General features: G+C 38.8%; 1 long non-coding RNA gene across 1 annotated transcript; it reads right to left on the reverse strand.

Annotated features, from left to right (window-relative positions):
* Positions 1-2,328: 2,328 nt before the first annotated feature.
* LOC127485349 (uncharacterized) lies at positions 2,329-5,877 on the reverse strand. The gene is made up of 3 exons (XR_011381179.2): positions 5,764-5,877; positions 3,517-3,549; positions 2,329-2,444 (listed from the first exon to the last, which is right to left on the reverse strand). It is a non-coding gene; the product is annotated as an uncharacterized LOC127485349 (long non-coding RNA).
* Positions 5,878-17,581: the final 11,704 nt, after the last annotated feature.

The raw sequence follows: 17,581 nt of genomic DNA on the forward strand, positions 1-17,581 counted from the left end.
GCTACAGAGAGAAAGAAGAGACACACAGAGATCTTCCATCTATTGTTTCACTTCCCAGATGGCTACATATCTGAGACTGGGACAGGCTGAAGCTAGCATCCAAAAGATTCTTATGGGTCTCCCACAGGGGTAGCAGGGGCCCAGAGACATGGACCATTTTCCATTATTTTGGAAATATATTTTAAAAATAATTACATAATATTTATTTTAAATAAGTTCACACAATGCCTAGATATAAAATGCATTGTATTCTTCTGTCAGATTATAACTTCCTCACACACACAAACAGCACCTTGCTTATAGCATGGGATTAAGGTAATCACAAGATCTCTGGCATGATTTGCCCACCTTCAGTCTCCAACCTTCAATGCCACTGCAGAGAACTCTTTCTTAAAAGGTAAATCTTATCCAGTCACATACTTCTTTACAATTCCATCAATAGCATTTAGATTAAAATACAAATTCCTGAGTTTGGCATACTAGATCCTCTAATATCTTACTCTTTCTAATCTATCTCCTATTTTCATAGAACTATGTGGCTTGAGCTATGCTGAACCGTATGTACATGGATTGTGTACTTCATTCTGCTGTCCTGAGGTGTGGGACTATATGGCCCACTTTGCACAGTGTGTCCATCTTTTTCTTAGTGAATTGCACTTCATTCTTAAAGACCAGTCTAGACATTACTTTCTTCTAAGAAGCCTTTCCTGACCGGAGACTAGTTAGGGTGACTCTTTTGTACTCTAAGAGCAAAAAGATGTTTGAGTACTTATCATAAGATACCATCAGTTTTGAAGCCTCCAAGAGGATTATTTTCTTGCTCAGTGGCCTCAGCAGATGGCATATGGCAGTAATTAAGGCATGTTAAATAAATCATATAAAGAATCGAGATATCAAGGATTAGAACTGCAAATACACAATAAAAAACTTTCAACTAAACCTTACATGGTAGACTATGAAAAATATCTGAAAGGAAATAAGCTACAGAACTATCTAAATGTTTATGTAAATTATCTTTAAGTTTTTGTTTTTTATTCTTAAGCATAGTTTCCGTAGGTAAAAACAAACATAAGGTGATTTTTTTGAAAATTAATTAAAGATGAAACAAGAGAATAACTACAAATTTTAGTAAATAGAATACAGCGCTTTGATAAAACAGAGGCCATAGAAATTAATGTACAATGCAATCATATTTATGCACATAACATGAAGCAAATTACTTAAATTCACTACTTCTCAGTTAGATGCTATTCTTCTAATCCTAACTTCTATGAAAGTAGCAAACAAGTAGGAAACTAGTTAGAATAGTAAAATATTACAAATATCTACACACATACTATTATGAACTATGATCTTGAGCAAGAAATATTGCTGCCAATTTTGAAAGCATTTCAGATAATGCTTAATTTCCAGAATTAAGTACTATTAAATAGAAAGAGAAAATAAAACATCTATAAGGAGCACAACTATGTGATTCTACCTGAAAATGATCTCATTATAGTTGGATATCTATAAATTTCAAATGGTGAAAATACTAGAAAGGGAATTATAAAAAAGAACACCTCTGGATCTCCAGAGCACTTTTCAATGAGGTGCAGAGTTGACTAGACATAGTAAATAAGGTTAATGCCAAAATTTCACTTTAATAGGTTATTTTCCAAGCAGAAAGGGATTCTGTAAACAGTTAAAAGTGAACACACACACACACACACACACACCTGTTTATAAATTCTATGTAGGGTTGTCATATGGCTAACCCACTGTAGGGGACTATGTAGAACCTGAGATCCGTTGTTGTAGGATGTCCAAACATCAGTCAGTATAGGTCACATCATCTATTTAAACCAATTCTCTGGAGATAAATGTGTTGAAAATAGTGTCTCATCTTTGATAGTGCAGTCCTCTATGAGGACTTTCTTTGTCTAGCTCTCCTGAGAGCAAATCTCTAAATCTTCTGTTAGAATGAAGAATCAGCAATCATGTTGTTGAATAAGGTTGTTGAAAGGAATAAGAGTTTATGCTCCTTAAATCCAAGCACTCACCACAGCCCTCACAAATTTGGATCAAACATTCTAAATTAATTATAGAATTCTGTTTAGCTGTTCCTCCCAACATCCAAAACTATTAACATCTCCTGACTTCTGTTTGTTTCTTTCCTCTTCTCTCTGCTCCAGCACAATATGGCTTCTTAAATGTCCTAATGCTAATCTCTACAGGTATAGGGGAGGTAGCTAGAGGAAATGCACTTATTTATCCCAATTCATTTAACCTAAGGGTATAGTATTTTTATTTTTATGTTTTACAATTGTTATAACTTAAAATATTAATTATATATTTAGTAGTGTTCTACCAAAGCTAATGACATTAAATACAGACTTCTGTTAGAAATTTCCCATTTCTTCTTCCAGCATCAGTAAAATGGTGTCAGGCTTCAAAGATGGAGGCTGGGTAAAGAAGAGGAAAGAAAACAGAAAAAAGAAAGAAAACAGAGTCTTTGAATAATTTGTTCCATATTTATTTATTCTTTCAAAAATATACCTACATCTTATGCTTCCAAATACGTATATTTGGCACGACTTGTTATGATATTATGATTTTTCTATCCATTGCTGGAATCTTTATAATTAAATATGCCATTTAAGAAAACTTGCAAAAAGTATTTTTGTTTTCTTTAGGTTTAAAGATTTATTTATTTGAAAGGCAGAGTTACAGAAGGAGAAGAAGGAGAAGGAGAAGGAAAAGAGAGAGCGAGAGTGCTCCCATCTGCTGATTCACTTCCTAGATGACTGTAACACCCAAGGCTGGGCCAGGCTTAAGCTAAGAGCCAGGAACTTCTGGGTGCCACATGGGTGGCAGGGTCTCATGAACTTGGGTCATCTTCTGCTACTTTCTAGATGCATTGTCAGGGATCTGGATCAGAAGTGGGGCAGCTGAGGCACAAACCAGCATCCATATAGGATGATGGCATTGCAGGTGGTGGCTTAACTAGCTATACCAAATGCCAGATCCTCAATTTTATTTTTAAAAAATAGTTAAATATCCCATTGGTTCTAATGTATGGTAATATTAAGTAGGAACAGCAAAGAATACCTAATGATTTCCAGAATTTACAAGGCTGAGAAAATTTTGATTGATGTAATTAAAAGTTTTTCTATGAGACTTCCAAGAAAACATGAGAAAAACTCCATTTTATTACACACTAATTTTTCCATATTAGGTATGACACTTTCCTGAATTTGATAAATAATGAAATACTTTCTCTGAGATTTTGAGTACGGAAATTAAAACAAATATTATTTCATCATTAAATGTCTTCAATTTAAAAAAGCTGTAATAGTATATAATTATTATCACTTAGTTTGCCAAATAATTAAATCAAAGTGATAAAAGTGTAAATATCTTCAATATTGAATATAACTTATGTATGAGCTCTGAAAGAAATCCTATTTTTTTCAATTTAAAAATATCCTAATATACTATAATTCATTGGGAAATTATTCTGTTGAGTATTCTTACCTAATACTGCCTTAAATGGTAATCCTATGGTCACTGTAAAAAACAAACCATTATCATTATTGATAGAACACAGAAAAAGCCTTTAAAATATCATCACTTAAAACATTATAAGAGCTAAAATATGATATAACATCTTATCTTAAAACCCAATTGAATTAATACGATTCAAAATTTTCAAATATTCAGATATTTCATACTGCCAAGTAAATAACCAAATTAATTGGCATGTTTATGTGGTGCTGGCATCACAGGCAGTGGTTGAACATGTTGAGCCACAATGTCAGCTCCAAACTGCAAATAATTTTCTTTATATTGAACCCTGGAAATGATTAAGAATCTGTTAGTTCTCACTCTGTCTCTCCTTCTCTCTGTCAGCCTCCTTTCAACTAAATAAATCTCTAAGGAAAATGAGATCAGTGCTGTGGTACTGGTGTGGTGAGCTACTACCTCTAAGTCTCAGCTACTCCACTTCTATTCCAGCTCCCTGCTAATGTGCCTGGGGAAGCAGTGGAAAATGACTTAAATACTTTTGCTCCTATCACCCCATGGGTGACCCAGATCATTGAGTTTCTGGCTCCTGCTTTCAGTCTGGCTCAACCTAACTGTTGCAGCCATTTGAGGATGGATGGATGATGGATGATCAGTTTTTCTCTCTCCCTTCCTCCCTTCCCATCATTCTGCTATTCAAATAGATAGAATAAAACTTTTTATTTTTAATTTTATTAGAGAGAGAGAGAGAGAGAGACTCCATCTACTGGTTCATTACCCAAATAGCTTCAATGGACAGAGCTGGGCCTGTCTGAAGCTAGGAGCCAGCAGCTTCTTCTGTGCACAGGGGACCAAGTACATTATTTATAGAAATAAACTAGGCAATAAGCTTTAAAATGCAAACTGACATTAAGAAGTCTAATATGAAATTTATATGTTCATGAAAATACTCTAAATTTTCTTACCATTAACTTTATACTCAATAAAATATTTTGACCTCATATTAAAAATAAATGTATAAATGTTATTATTTTTTGTTTTGTTTTGTTTTCTTTTTTAACTTTTATTTGATGAATATAAATTTCCAAAGTACAGAATATGGATGACAATGGCTTCCCCCCCATAACGTCCCTCCAAACCGCAACCCTCCCCTTATCCAATCCCTCTCCCCTTCCATTCACATCAAGATTCATTTTCGATTCTCTTTATATACAGAAGATCAGTTTAGCATACATTAAGTAAAGATTTCAACAGTTTGCTCCCACACAGAAACATAAAGTGAAAAATACTGTTTGAGTACTAGTTATAGCATTAAATCTCAATGTACAGCACACTAAGGACAAAGATCCTACATGAGGAGTAAGTGCACAGTGACTCCTGTTGTTGACTTAACAAATTGACACTCTTGTTTATGGCCTCAGTAATCACCCTAGGCTCTTGTCATGAGCTGCCAAGGCTATGGAAGCCCCCTGAGTTCACTGACTCTGATCATATTTAGACAAGGCCATGGTCAAAGTGGAAGTTCTCTCCTCCCTTCAGAGAAAGGTACCTCCTTCTTTGATGACCCATTCTTTCCACTGGGATCTCACTCACGGAGATCTTTCATTTAGGTTTTTTTTTCCCCCAGAGTGTCTTAGCTTTCCATGCCTGAAATACTCTCATAGGCATTTCAGCCGGATCCGCATGCCTTAAGGGCTGATTCTGAGGCCAGAGTGCTGTTAGGACATTTGCCATTCTATGGGTCTGCTGTGTATCTCACTTCCCATGTTGGACCATTCTCTCCCTTTTTGATTCTATCAGCTAGTATTTGCAGACACTATTCTTGTTTATGTGATCCCTTTGGTTCTTAGTCCTATCATTATGATCAATTGTGAACAGAAATTGATCAGTGGGACTAGTGAGATGGCATTGGTACATGCCACCTCGATGGGATTGAATTCGAATCCCCTGGTATGTTTCTAACTCTACTGTTTGAGGTAAGTCAGCTTGAGCATGTCCCGAATTGCACATCTCTTTCCTCTCTTATTCCCACTCTTATATTTAACAGCGATCACTTTTTAGTTAAGTTTCAGCACTTAAGAAGAATTGTGTATTGCTGTATTATAAGATCCCTCTAATTCTAAATGCCTGTGACTCTTAAATCATTAGCATTTATTGACTTCTTTTCACCTAAGAAAGCATCATAATTTACACTTACTTGACTTTTATGTATCAATATATGCTTTTGCAAGAGTCATATAATGTATGTAGGGTATATACCTTGCTTCCAGTAAAGTTGCCATGCTCAGTCCTGTAAGCTGTGAACAAGACAGTTTCAGTTCTTCAGCATTACACACAACTGTAAATTCCAGCAGCGTAACAGAAGTATTATCAGTATATACAAAGGAAGATAGAGATTTACAAAATTTTTAGAAAGGCATTAGTATAGTAAATAAATATATTTCTTTCTAAAGTTATAACATTTGAATATTTAGAGCAGGAAAACTAAACAAGTCCTTGCCAATAATAACCTATATTGAGGCCTATATAGAACTCATTTTCCATCTTATGATACTAAAAGAATTGGGGTTATAAGGAAAAAATGAAGTCACACATGCAGAAATTTTAACCAAAACAGAATATAGATAGTGTATTTGTGTCATCTATAATCAAACACATAAGAACATACTATATTCCAGTAAATGATTTCTGAATATTTTTAAGTTTTATTGATGAGGGAATTTCCTTTTCATTGTACAGCAGTTATTCCCCTTTCCATAAAAGTGAAAATGATATTTCTCTTTCTTTTAAGATTTATTCTATTTATTTGAAAGACAGGGACACAGAGAGAGGTAGAGACAGAGAGAGAGGTCTTCCATCCGTTGGCTCACTCCCCAGATGACCACAATGGCCAGAGCTGTGCCAATCCAAAGCCAGGAGACAGGAGCCTCCTACGGGTCTCCCATGTGGGTACAGGGGCCTAAGGACTTGGACCATCCTCCACTGCCATCTCAGGCCACAGCAGAGAGCTGGATCAGAAGAAGAGAAGCTGGGACTAGAACCTATGCCTATATGGGATGTCGGCGCTCCAGGCCAGGGTGTCAACCCATTGAGCCACAGCGCCAACCCTCCAAAATGATGTTTCTTTAAATTAAAAGAAATGGATGAAGTAATTCTGTAAAATATGTGAATTTTAATTGATCCATCAGAATTTATTGATATACAGACACACAGAAAATAAGTGCTTTTACATCTTATCATACAGATCATGATAGTACAGCACCTGATATACTGTGCAGAAGATTCTACAGTTACTTACAGTCCCAGTAACTTTACATATGGAATAATCTGCTTGTTTAGAGAATTTCCCAGAATCTTTTACCTACACAGCATTTAACATTAGCTTCTTGAACCCCTCCACTTTTCGTCTTACTTACTCTGAGTCCCAATCAATACAGGAAAATGGCTGTGGAATCACTCTTTTGCTGAGTAATGGGAAGATGAAGAAATTAATGAGGAAAGAGAATTGTACAGCAAAGACCAAGACAAACCACAGGAGGTCAGGAAAGTCATCTGACCAAGTGAACTACATGCTCTGTCTTTTAATGCTTTTCTTTTCTTGCTTAAAAAGAGATCAGGGCTATTGCTATCTTTGATAACTAAGGAGAAGATAACCACAATGCTCAAGAAAAGTGAGTCAATAAGACACCAGAGCTAAGAAAAAATCCCAGAAAATAAAAAATAGAAAAAATCACCATGCACTCCCTTCACAGTTCCTGAAATAACAATGAAATAGAGCAAATATAAAATTAGAATATAAGGCCGGCACTGCGGCTCAATAGGCTAATTCTCCACCTGTGGTGCCAGCACACGGGGATCTAGTCCCGGTCCAGGAGCTGGATTTCTGTCCTGCTTGCACCTCTTCCAGTCCAGTTCTCTGCTGTGGCCCGGGAGTGCAGTGGAGGATCACCCAAGCCCTTGGGCCCTGCACCTGCATGGGAGACCAGGAGAAGCACCTGGCTCCTGGCTTCGGATCAGTGTGGTGCGCCGGCCGCAGTGCGCTGGCTGCGGCGGCTGTTGGAGGGTGAACCAACGGCAAAAAGGAAGTCCTTTCTGTCTGTCTCTCTCTCTCTCACAATGTCCACTCTGCCTGTAAAACAAACAAAAACAAACAAAAAATTATAATATAAAAAAACCTCATGGCAGTGTAAGGAATTTTAACCTTTTTTTTTCCGTTTTTAAAATATAACATTTATTGCTTTAGATGGTTTGATACAGAACAGCTTTCTTTTCATTCTGAATCTGGAAGTTCTATACAACTGAATACAAAGAGGAACAAAAAGTACCAAAACCAAACTTGTGATTCTCTGTTCATGTGGCATAAACCAGTTTTGTACATAACGTGTAGCAGCAGTTTTTTAAGTTCTCTTTAGAAAAATATGAATTCTACACATTTATTATTGTTTCCTGTTTAATGCATGGGCTGAAATCAATAGGATCAACTTCCTTCTTGAAGAGAGAGGGGAGAGGAAAGAGACGAACGTCTGACGAATCTTTCTGAATGGGCAACCGAGCTGCGTGCGAGACCGCCCTGGGGACTTCGCTCTCACAGCCAGACGCTTCCTCCTGTAGTGATTGACTCTCAGCATCGTGTCCATTAATCAGAGAGAAAAAACAAAAAACAAAAAACAAACAAACAAAAAAAAAAAAACAAAAAAAAACTTGCACCTCAAAAAACTTTTCAGAAGATCCATATATATACACACATATATATATATATATATATATATTTTTTTTTGTAAAAGCCTTGAGAGAAGGAGAGAGAGAATAATCAAACAAAATGTATGGAAACAAATTAGCTGGACATGCAAAGTAAGCTACGATTCACCCAGAGTTTAAACAAATCACAAACTTCACAGTTTAATACTCGGGGAGGGGACGAGAACAACAAACAAGTAATACATCTCTCAACCTCACTAATAAAATGTGGCAAGACCTTACTACGGGGGCGGGGGCACAGATCAAGGCTAAATAAAGCTTTAACTCCATAGCGATTACTGCGGCGGCAGCCCCGGCCCCGCGGCTTGCTGGGAGCGATTCCTGCTACATCTCACCGCAGCCTGGTTAGTCACGGCTCCTCCCCACAGCACTGCGGGTCTGGCGTGGAGAGTCGGAGAGAGAGACAGAACACAAGGAACCCCAAATAACAACGAAAAGAAAAACTGTAGTAACAATAGAGAGAGACCACAAGGGCTGCGGGAACTGGTTTCACATAAACAGACCAAGGGGCCAGCGGCTGTCACCTGCACTTGCCTCCACGGAAAATGGAAGCCCGTTTGGGAACTGGCTCGTGCCTCCCCGTTACAGGTCAAAGCCAGCTCTGCCTCCCTTGTTAGCCTTCTGCACGCCCAGACTATGCTTTCCATCCTCTAAGTGTCTCCACCTCCCTCAGGGCCCCTGCCACCAGACCAACCCGTGAGCAAGGGGGAGAGGGACACGCGTGCTTTCACGTGCATGGACACAAGCACAGGAGGGGCGCCTGGAACCAGGAGGGGCTGGAGGGGGCGGGCAGGAGGCAGCATATATATATAACATAAGTGATTAAAAATATCTAAACAGAGAAGACAGTTAATTTTTTTAGAAATCAGAAGAGAGAAACACTATTTAAAAATTACTGTGGCAACACACAAAAGGGATGGAAAATTGTTACCTCAACTAGCATAGTGACACTGAGAGTATAAAAGGGGGAAATACGACCTACAGAGAAAAGGTGGGTCAGTTTTATTTATTTATTTTTTATTTTTTTGACAGGCAGAGTGGACAGTGAGAGAGAGAGACAGAGAGAAACGTCTTCCTTTGCCGTTGGTCCACCCTCCAATGGCTGCCGAAGCCAGCGCGCTGCAGCTGGCGCACCGTGCTGATCCGAAGGCAGGAGCCAGGAGCTTATCCTGGTCTCCCATGGGGTGCAGGGCCCAAGCACTTGGGCCATCCTCCACTGCACTCCTGGGCCACAGCAGAGAGCTGGCCTGGAAGAGGGGCAACTGGGACAGAATCCGGTGCCCCGACTGGGACTAGAACCCAGTGTGCCGGCACCGCAAGGTGGCGGATTAGCCTATTGAGCCATGGCGCCTGCCAAGGGTCAGTTTTAACAGTTGAAAAAAAGAGATCATAAAGAACAGGAATGAAATTAACTGAAACGATGAGTAGAGAAAAGTTTGGGAGAAAAAAGCATGGTTTGTTGAGATATATTAATGAAAGAATTACACATAAACTCCAGCAAACAATAGGACATGGATAATTAAAACCAGAGTTATATCCAAACTCAGAGCAAGCAAAAACATTCCACTTTCATACGTTCATGCTTAAAATCCCCATAAATGCTACATCATTATCATTCAAGGTTTCATGACATTTCAATACAAATTAACATATTTGCAGTCTAAGATGTGTACTTCTCCTATATTTCTGACATTAGGATGTGCTAGCAAATGGTGGCATGCCATCATTGAAAGGCTTTTGATTTTTTGTATTTGAAACAATAATGGTATATTTTACTATGATGACATCATGAAATCAATAAAACTGCTATCCCTGAAGCATACTAATCTTTTAGTTTAAAAATATTTGCACTTTTCAGTTAATGCCAATTCTGATATTTCTTTTAACCAAGACAAAGGAAGATGATCAGCTACCACAAGAACATGACAAACAAAATCTACCTTTTGAAATCCTAAATAGAATGAAAGCAAGCATCATCATATTATTTTATAACATTAAACCCAGTAAAAAAAGGTCAGAATAATGACAACATAACAGAGATTTATGATTATATTCTAAATGCTGGAATGGCATCTTTGATAAGTAGTAATTACATGAAAATATTTCTACCTCTTAGGCAAAAAACTGAAAAAAAAAAAACACTGAAATGCTGTGGTTCACACTGAAACTATCAAATCATTTTAGTCTGGAAGGCTACTACAGTGACTGATTTGCTTACAATTTCCCATTGTTAGAGGAACACATTTCAAACTAGAATGAAAAGTCAAATATCAGCATACATACATACATGCAGACACACACACACACACACACACACACACAATGTATATTTGGGGGAAGGCTTCAGGCTTTCTGAAAATTCATTATCTAATAGTGCTTTAAAAATTCTTAGATTTTTTTAATTTAAAACCAACATTCCTGGTTTTAAGCGGTGTTAATAGCCTAAAAATATGTTCCTGATCCAAGCTCAAAATAATAACAGAAATAGATAGGAAAATAATACAAACAATAAAAAGCAGAAAAAGGGTAATAGTTTAAGATGAAATAAAAAATGTAGTACAGGAAAGATGGTGGAATAGGAAGGGAGCACACTGATAGTCCGGGTAGAGACAGTTTAATAAAAGTGGAGATACTGCAGATTCAAGGAAGAGTAGGGGAAGAAACAGCAGAAGAAACTCTTCCGGAACGTGTGATTCACAGTGGACCTGCATGGAGAGCGTGGGAGCCCACAGTTCGGGACACCAGTGGCAGACTCAACAGACCAGCGCTGGAATGCGAGGTGAGCCGAACCTCAATAACCCGAGACACTGGCAGGCAAGCCGGGAGAGGAGACTAGAGGGAACGACCCCTGGGGGGGAAAAGTTCACCAGGCTAACTGGAAGAGAGAGAGAGAGAGAAAAAAAAAAGGTGACTGGTACGGACACAGGTTTCTCTCTCTCTGCTCACCTCTCAAGGGCGAGTAAGACAAAGAGCAGGCGCCATCTTGGACTTACGTCATAAGCAGAGCGACCTCAGGTCTGCATCGGCCCTGAGCCTAGCAGAAAAACCTGACTCTGGGTGGGGCGAATTAACAGGAGATTAGGACCTAGTAAATTTGTGGTGCTACTGAACTGAGACTATGAAAAAAGAGACGGTGGGGGAGAGAACCCACAGAATTCACATGAGTACTCTCCAGAGATGCTACAATTCCGTAACTTTGGCAACCCAGTGGGAGACTGAAAGAGAATCTGAGCCCACCCTGAGGGCAGAACAGATTCCCTGTGTGGTCCTCGGGAAAGAGCTTCCAATCTCTGGCTCCTGTGGGTATATCATTAGCCTGCTAACTACCTCCAACTTTGTTCAGCTGTGCGGAATTACTTCCCTTTTGAATCAAAAAAAGAAAGAGAGAGAGAGAGAGATCTACCATGCCTAACCTGGGAGTATCACCTTTGGCACACCAAACAGAGCTCTCAGGCCACAACCATCTCAAGCCTCTAAGGCTCCATCAAAAACAGACAGTCCACTTAATCTAGAGTCTTAGTATAACAAGAAAAAGCACCACAGTGAAGAAACCAAATATCTCCAATATGCCAAATAACAAACGCAAAAACCGAGGTAATAAAAACAAGGAAGTCACCATGACGCCCCCAAATGAAAAAGACACCCCAATTCAAGATTATGAAGATGATGACATAGAAGAAATGCAAGAAGCAGATCTCAAAAAATTGATAAGAACATTAAGAAGTTCTCAAAAACAAATTCTTGAACTACAGAAATCCTTAATGGACAAGATAGAAAATCTCTCTTGTGGCCGGCGCCGCGGCTCACTAGGCTAATCCTCCGCCTAGCGGCGCCGGCACACCGGGTTCTAGTCCCGGTCGGGGAGCCGGATTCTGTCCCGGTTGCCCCTCTTCCAGGCCAGCTCTCTGCTGTGGCCAGGGAGTGCAGTGGAGGATGGCCCAAGTGCTTGGGCCCTGCACCCCATGGGAGACCAGGAAAAGCACCTGGCTCCTGGCTCCTGCCATCGGATCAGCGCGGTGCGCCGGCAGCAGCGCGCCGGCCGCGGCGGCCATTGGAGGGTGAACCAACGGCAAAAGGAAGACCTTTCTCTCTGTCTCTCTCTCTCACTGTCCACTCTGCCTGTCAAAAAAAAAAATAAAAAAATTAAAAAAAAAAAAAAAAAGAAAATCTCTCTAGTGAAAATGAAATATTAAGGAGGAATCAAAATGAAATGAAACAACTAGTACAACAGAAAACTGTGATAGTGACTGAAGTGAAGAATTCAATAGATCAAATGAAAAACACAATAGAGAGCCTTACAAACAGAATGGGTGAAGCAGAAGAGAGAATATCGGACTTAGAAGAGAGAACAGGAAAGGATACAGTCAGACCAAGGAAAAGAAGAGGAAATTAGGAATCTAAAACATATTGTCGGGAATCTTCAGGATACTATTAAAAAACCCAACATTCGGGTTCTAGGAGTTCCTGAAGGCATGGAGAGGGAGAAAGGATTAGAAGGCCTTTTTAGTGAGATACTAGCAGAAAATTTCCCAGGTTTGGAGAAGGACAGTGACATCCTAGTACAGGAAGCTCATAGAACCCCCAATAAACATGACCAAAAGAGATCCTCACCACGAAAAGTGGCAATTAAACTTACCACAGTGAAACATAAAGAAAAGATCCTAAAATGTGCAAGAGAGAAACATCAGATTACTCTCAGAGGATCTCCAATCAGACTCACAGCAGACTTCTCATCAGAAACACTACAGGCTAGGAGGGAATGGCAAGACATAGCACAGGTGCTAAGAGAGAAAAATTGCCAGCCCAGAATATTATATCCTGCTAAGCTCTCATTTGTGAATGAAGGTGAAATAAAGACCTTTCATAGCAAATGGAAATTGAAAGAGTTTGCCGCCACTCATCCAGCCCTGCAAAAGATACTTAAAGATGTGCTACACTCAGAAACACAGAAACACGGCCATCAATATGAAAGAAGGGAAAGGAAGAAAAACCACCAGTAAAAGAGAATGGGAAGCTCAAAGCATCTACTAGAAAATATCTCCGGGAAAATGGCAGGGCAAAGTCACTATGTATCAATAGTCACATTGAACATTAAATGGTCTTAACTCTTCAGTTAAAAAACACCAATTGGCTGATAGGCTCAAGGAACACAACCCAACTATTTGTTGCCTACAAGAAACACATCTCTCTAACAAAGATGCATGCAGACTGAAAGTGAAAGGTTGGAAAAAGATATTCCATGCCAACAGAAACCAAAAAAAAGCAGGTGTAGCCATATTAATATCAGACAAAATAAACTTTAATACAAAAACTGTTAAGAGAGACAAAGAGGGGCACTATATAATGATTAAGGGTTCAATTCAACAGGAAAATGTAACTATTATAAATGCATATGGACCTAATTACAGGACTCCGGTCTATTTAAAAGATATGTTAAGGGACTTAAAGGGAGACTTAGATTCCAATACAATAGTACTGGGGGACTTCAATACTCCACTCTCAGAAATAGACAGATCATCCGGACAGAAGATCAACAAGGAAACAGCAGATTTAATTGACACTATTGCCCAAATGGATCTAACAGATATCTACAGAACTTTCAATCCTACATCTAAAGATTTTACATTCTTCTCAGCAGTGCATGGAACCTTCTCTAGGATTGATCACATACGAGGCCATAAAGCAAGTCTCAGCAAATTTAAAAGAATTAGATTCATGCCATGCAGCTTCTCAGACCATAAAGGAATGAAGTGGGAAATTAGCAACTCAGAAAACCCCAGGGAGTATGCAAACACATGGAGACTGAACAACATGCTCCTGAATGAACACTGGGTCATTCAAGAAATCAAAAGAGAAATCAAAAACCTTCTGGAAGTAAATGAGGATAACAACACAACATATCAAAACTTATGGGATACAGCAAAAGCAGTATTGAGAGGCAAGTTTATAGCCGTAGGTGCCTATATCAAGAAATTGGAAAGGTACCAAATAAATGAGCTTTCAGCGCATCTCAAGGACCTAGAAAAACTGCAGCAAACCAAACCCAAATCTAGTAGAAGAAGAGAAATAATTAAAATCAGAGAAGAAATTAACATGATTGAATCCAAAAAAAAATTACAAAAAATCAGCCAAACGAGGAGCTGGTTTTTTGAAAAAATAAACAAAATTGACACCCCATTGGCCCAACTAACTAAACAAAGAAAAGACCCAAATCAATAAAATCAGAGATGAAAAAGGAAACGTAACAACAGACACCACAGAAATAAAAAGAATCATCAGAAATTACTACAAGGACTTGTATGCCAGCAAACAGGGAAACCTATCAGAAATGGATAGATTCCTGGACACATGCAATCTACCAAAATTGAACCATGAAGACAGAGAAAACCTAAATAGACCCATAACTGAAACAGAAATTGAAACAGTAATAAAGGCCCTCCCAACAAAGAAAAGCCCAGGACCAGATGGATTCACTGCTGAATTCTACCAGACATTTAAAGAAGAACTAATCCCATTTCTTCTCAAACTATTCAGAACAATCGAAAAAGAGGGAATCCTCCCAAATTCTTTCTATGAAGCCAGCATCACCTTAATCCCTAAGCCAGAGAAAGATGCAGCACTGAAAGAAAATTATAGACCAATATCCCTGATGAACATAGACGCAAAAATCCTCAATAAAATTCTGGCTAATAGAATACAACAACACATCAGGAAAATCATCCACCCAGACCAAGTGGGATTATTTATCTCTGGTATGCAGGGATGGTTCAACATTTCAAATCAATCAATGTGATTCACCACATTAACAGATTGCAGAAGAAAAACCATATGATTTTCTCAATAGATGCAGAGAAAGCATTCGATAAAATTCAACACCCTTTCATAATGAAAACTCTAAGCAAATTGGTATAGAAGGAACATTCCTCAATATAATCAAAGCAATTTATGAAAAACCCACGGCCAGCATCCTATTGAATGGGGAAGAGTTGGAAGCATTTCCACTGAGATCTGGCACCAGACAGGGATGCCCACTCTCACCATTGCTATTTAACATAGTTGTGGAAGTTTTAGCCAGAGCCATCAGACAAGAAAAAGAAATTAAAGGAATACAAATTGAGAAGGAAGAAGTCAAACTATCCCTCTTTGCAGATGATATGATTCTTTACTTAGAGGATCCTAAGAACTCTACCAAGAGACTATGGGAACTCATAGAGGAGTTTGGCAAAGTGGCAGGATATAAAATCAATGCACAAAAATCAACAGCCTTTGTATACACAAGCAATGCCATGGCTGAGAAAGAACTGCTAAGATCAATCCCATTCACAATAGCTACAAAAACAATCAAATACCTTGGAATAAACTTAACCAAGGACGTTAAAGATCTCTACGATGAGAATTACAAAATCTTAAAGAAAGAAATAGAAGAGGATACCAAGAAATGGAAAAATATTCCATGCTCATGGATTGGAAGAATCAACATCATCAAAATGTCCATTCTCCCAAAAGCAATTTATAGATTCAATGCAATTCCAGTCAGGATACCAAAGACCTTCTTCTCAGATCTAGAAAAAATGATGCTGAAATTCATATGGAGGCACAAGAGACCTCGAATTGCTAAAGCAATCTTGTACAACAAAAACAAAGCCAGAGGCATCACAATACCAGATTCAGGACATACTAAAGGGCAGTTGTAATCAAAACAGCATGGTTCTGGCACAGAAACAGATGGATAGACCAATGGAACAGAATAGAAACACCAGCAACCAACCCAAACTTCTACAACAAACTTACATTTGATCAAGGATCTAAAACCAATTCCTGGAGCAAGGACAGTCTATTCAATAAATGGTGCTGGGAAAATTGGATTTCCACGTGCAGAAGCATGAAGCAAGACCCCTACCTTACACCTTACACAAAAATCCACTCAACATGGATTAAAGACCTAAATCTACGACCTGACACCATCAAGTTATTAGAGAACATTGGAGAAACCCTTCAAGATATTGGCACAGGCAAAGAGTTTCTAGAAAAGACCCGGGAGGCACAGGCAATCAAAGCCAAAATCAACTATTGGGATTGCATCAAATTGAGAAGTTTCTGTACTTCAAAAGAAACAGTCAGGAGAGTGAAGAGACAACCGACAGAATGGGAAAAAATATTTGCAAACTATGCAAAGATAAAGGGTTAATAACCAGAATCTACAAAGAGATCAAGAAACTCCACAACAACAAAACAAACAACCCACTTAAGGGATGGGCTAAGGACCTCAATAGACATTTTTCAAAAGAGGAAATCCAAATGGCCAACAGGCACATGAAAAAATGTTCAAGATCACTAGCAATCAGGGAAATGCAAATCAAAACCACAATGAGGTTTCACCTCACCCCGGTTAGAATGGCTCACATACAGAAATCTACCAACAACAGATGCTGGAGAGGATGTGGGGAAAAAGGGACACTAACCCACTGTTGGTGGGAATGCAAACTGTCAAGCCACTATGGAAGTCAGTCTGGAGATTCCTCAGAAACCTGAAGATAACCCTACCATTCGACCCAGCCATCCCACTCCTGGGAATTTACCCAAAGGAATTTAAATTGGCAAACAAAAAAGCGGTCTGCACCCTAATGTTTATTGCAGCACAATTCACAATAGCCAAGACCTGGAACCAACCTAAATGCCCATCAACGGTAGACTGGATAAAGAAATTATGGGATATGTACTCTTTAGAATACTATACCGCAGTAAGAAACAACGAAATCCAGTCATTTGCAACAAATTGGAGGAATCTGGAACTCATCATGCTGAGTGAAATAAGCCAGTCCCAAAGGGACAAATACCATATGTTCTCCCTGATCGGTGACAACTGACTGAACACCAAAAAGGAAACCTGTTGAAGTGAAATGGACGCTATGAGAAACAGTGACTTGATCAGCATAGCCCTGACTGTTAATGAACAACTTAATACATTATCCCTCTCAGTATTTTTTGTCTGTTCTACTTAATATGACTGGTTTAATTCTGTAATTAATACACAGTTATTCTTATGTGTTGAAATTTAACTGAAATGTGATCCCTGTTAAACAGAAGAGTGGGAATAAGAGAGGGAAGAGATGTACAATTTGGGACATGCTCAAGCTGACTTGCCCCAAATGGTAGAGTTAGAAACATACCAGGGGACTCCAATTCAATCCCATCAAGGTGGCATGTGCCAATGCCATCTCACTGTTCCAAGTGATCAATTTCATTTCACAATTGATCATAATGAAAGGACTAAGAGTTAAAGGGATCACATAAACAAGTCTAGTACCTGCTAATACTA

Source organism: Oryctolagus cuniculus, chromosome 12 (assembly GCF_051225735.1).
Source record: "Oryctolagus cuniculus isolate XC-2025 breed Fujian yellow rabbit chromosome 12, ASM5122573v1, whole genome shotgun sequence".
NCBI classification, from domain to species: Eukaryota; Metazoa; Chordata; class Mammalia; order Lagomorpha; family Leporidae; genus Oryctolagus; species Oryctolagus cuniculus.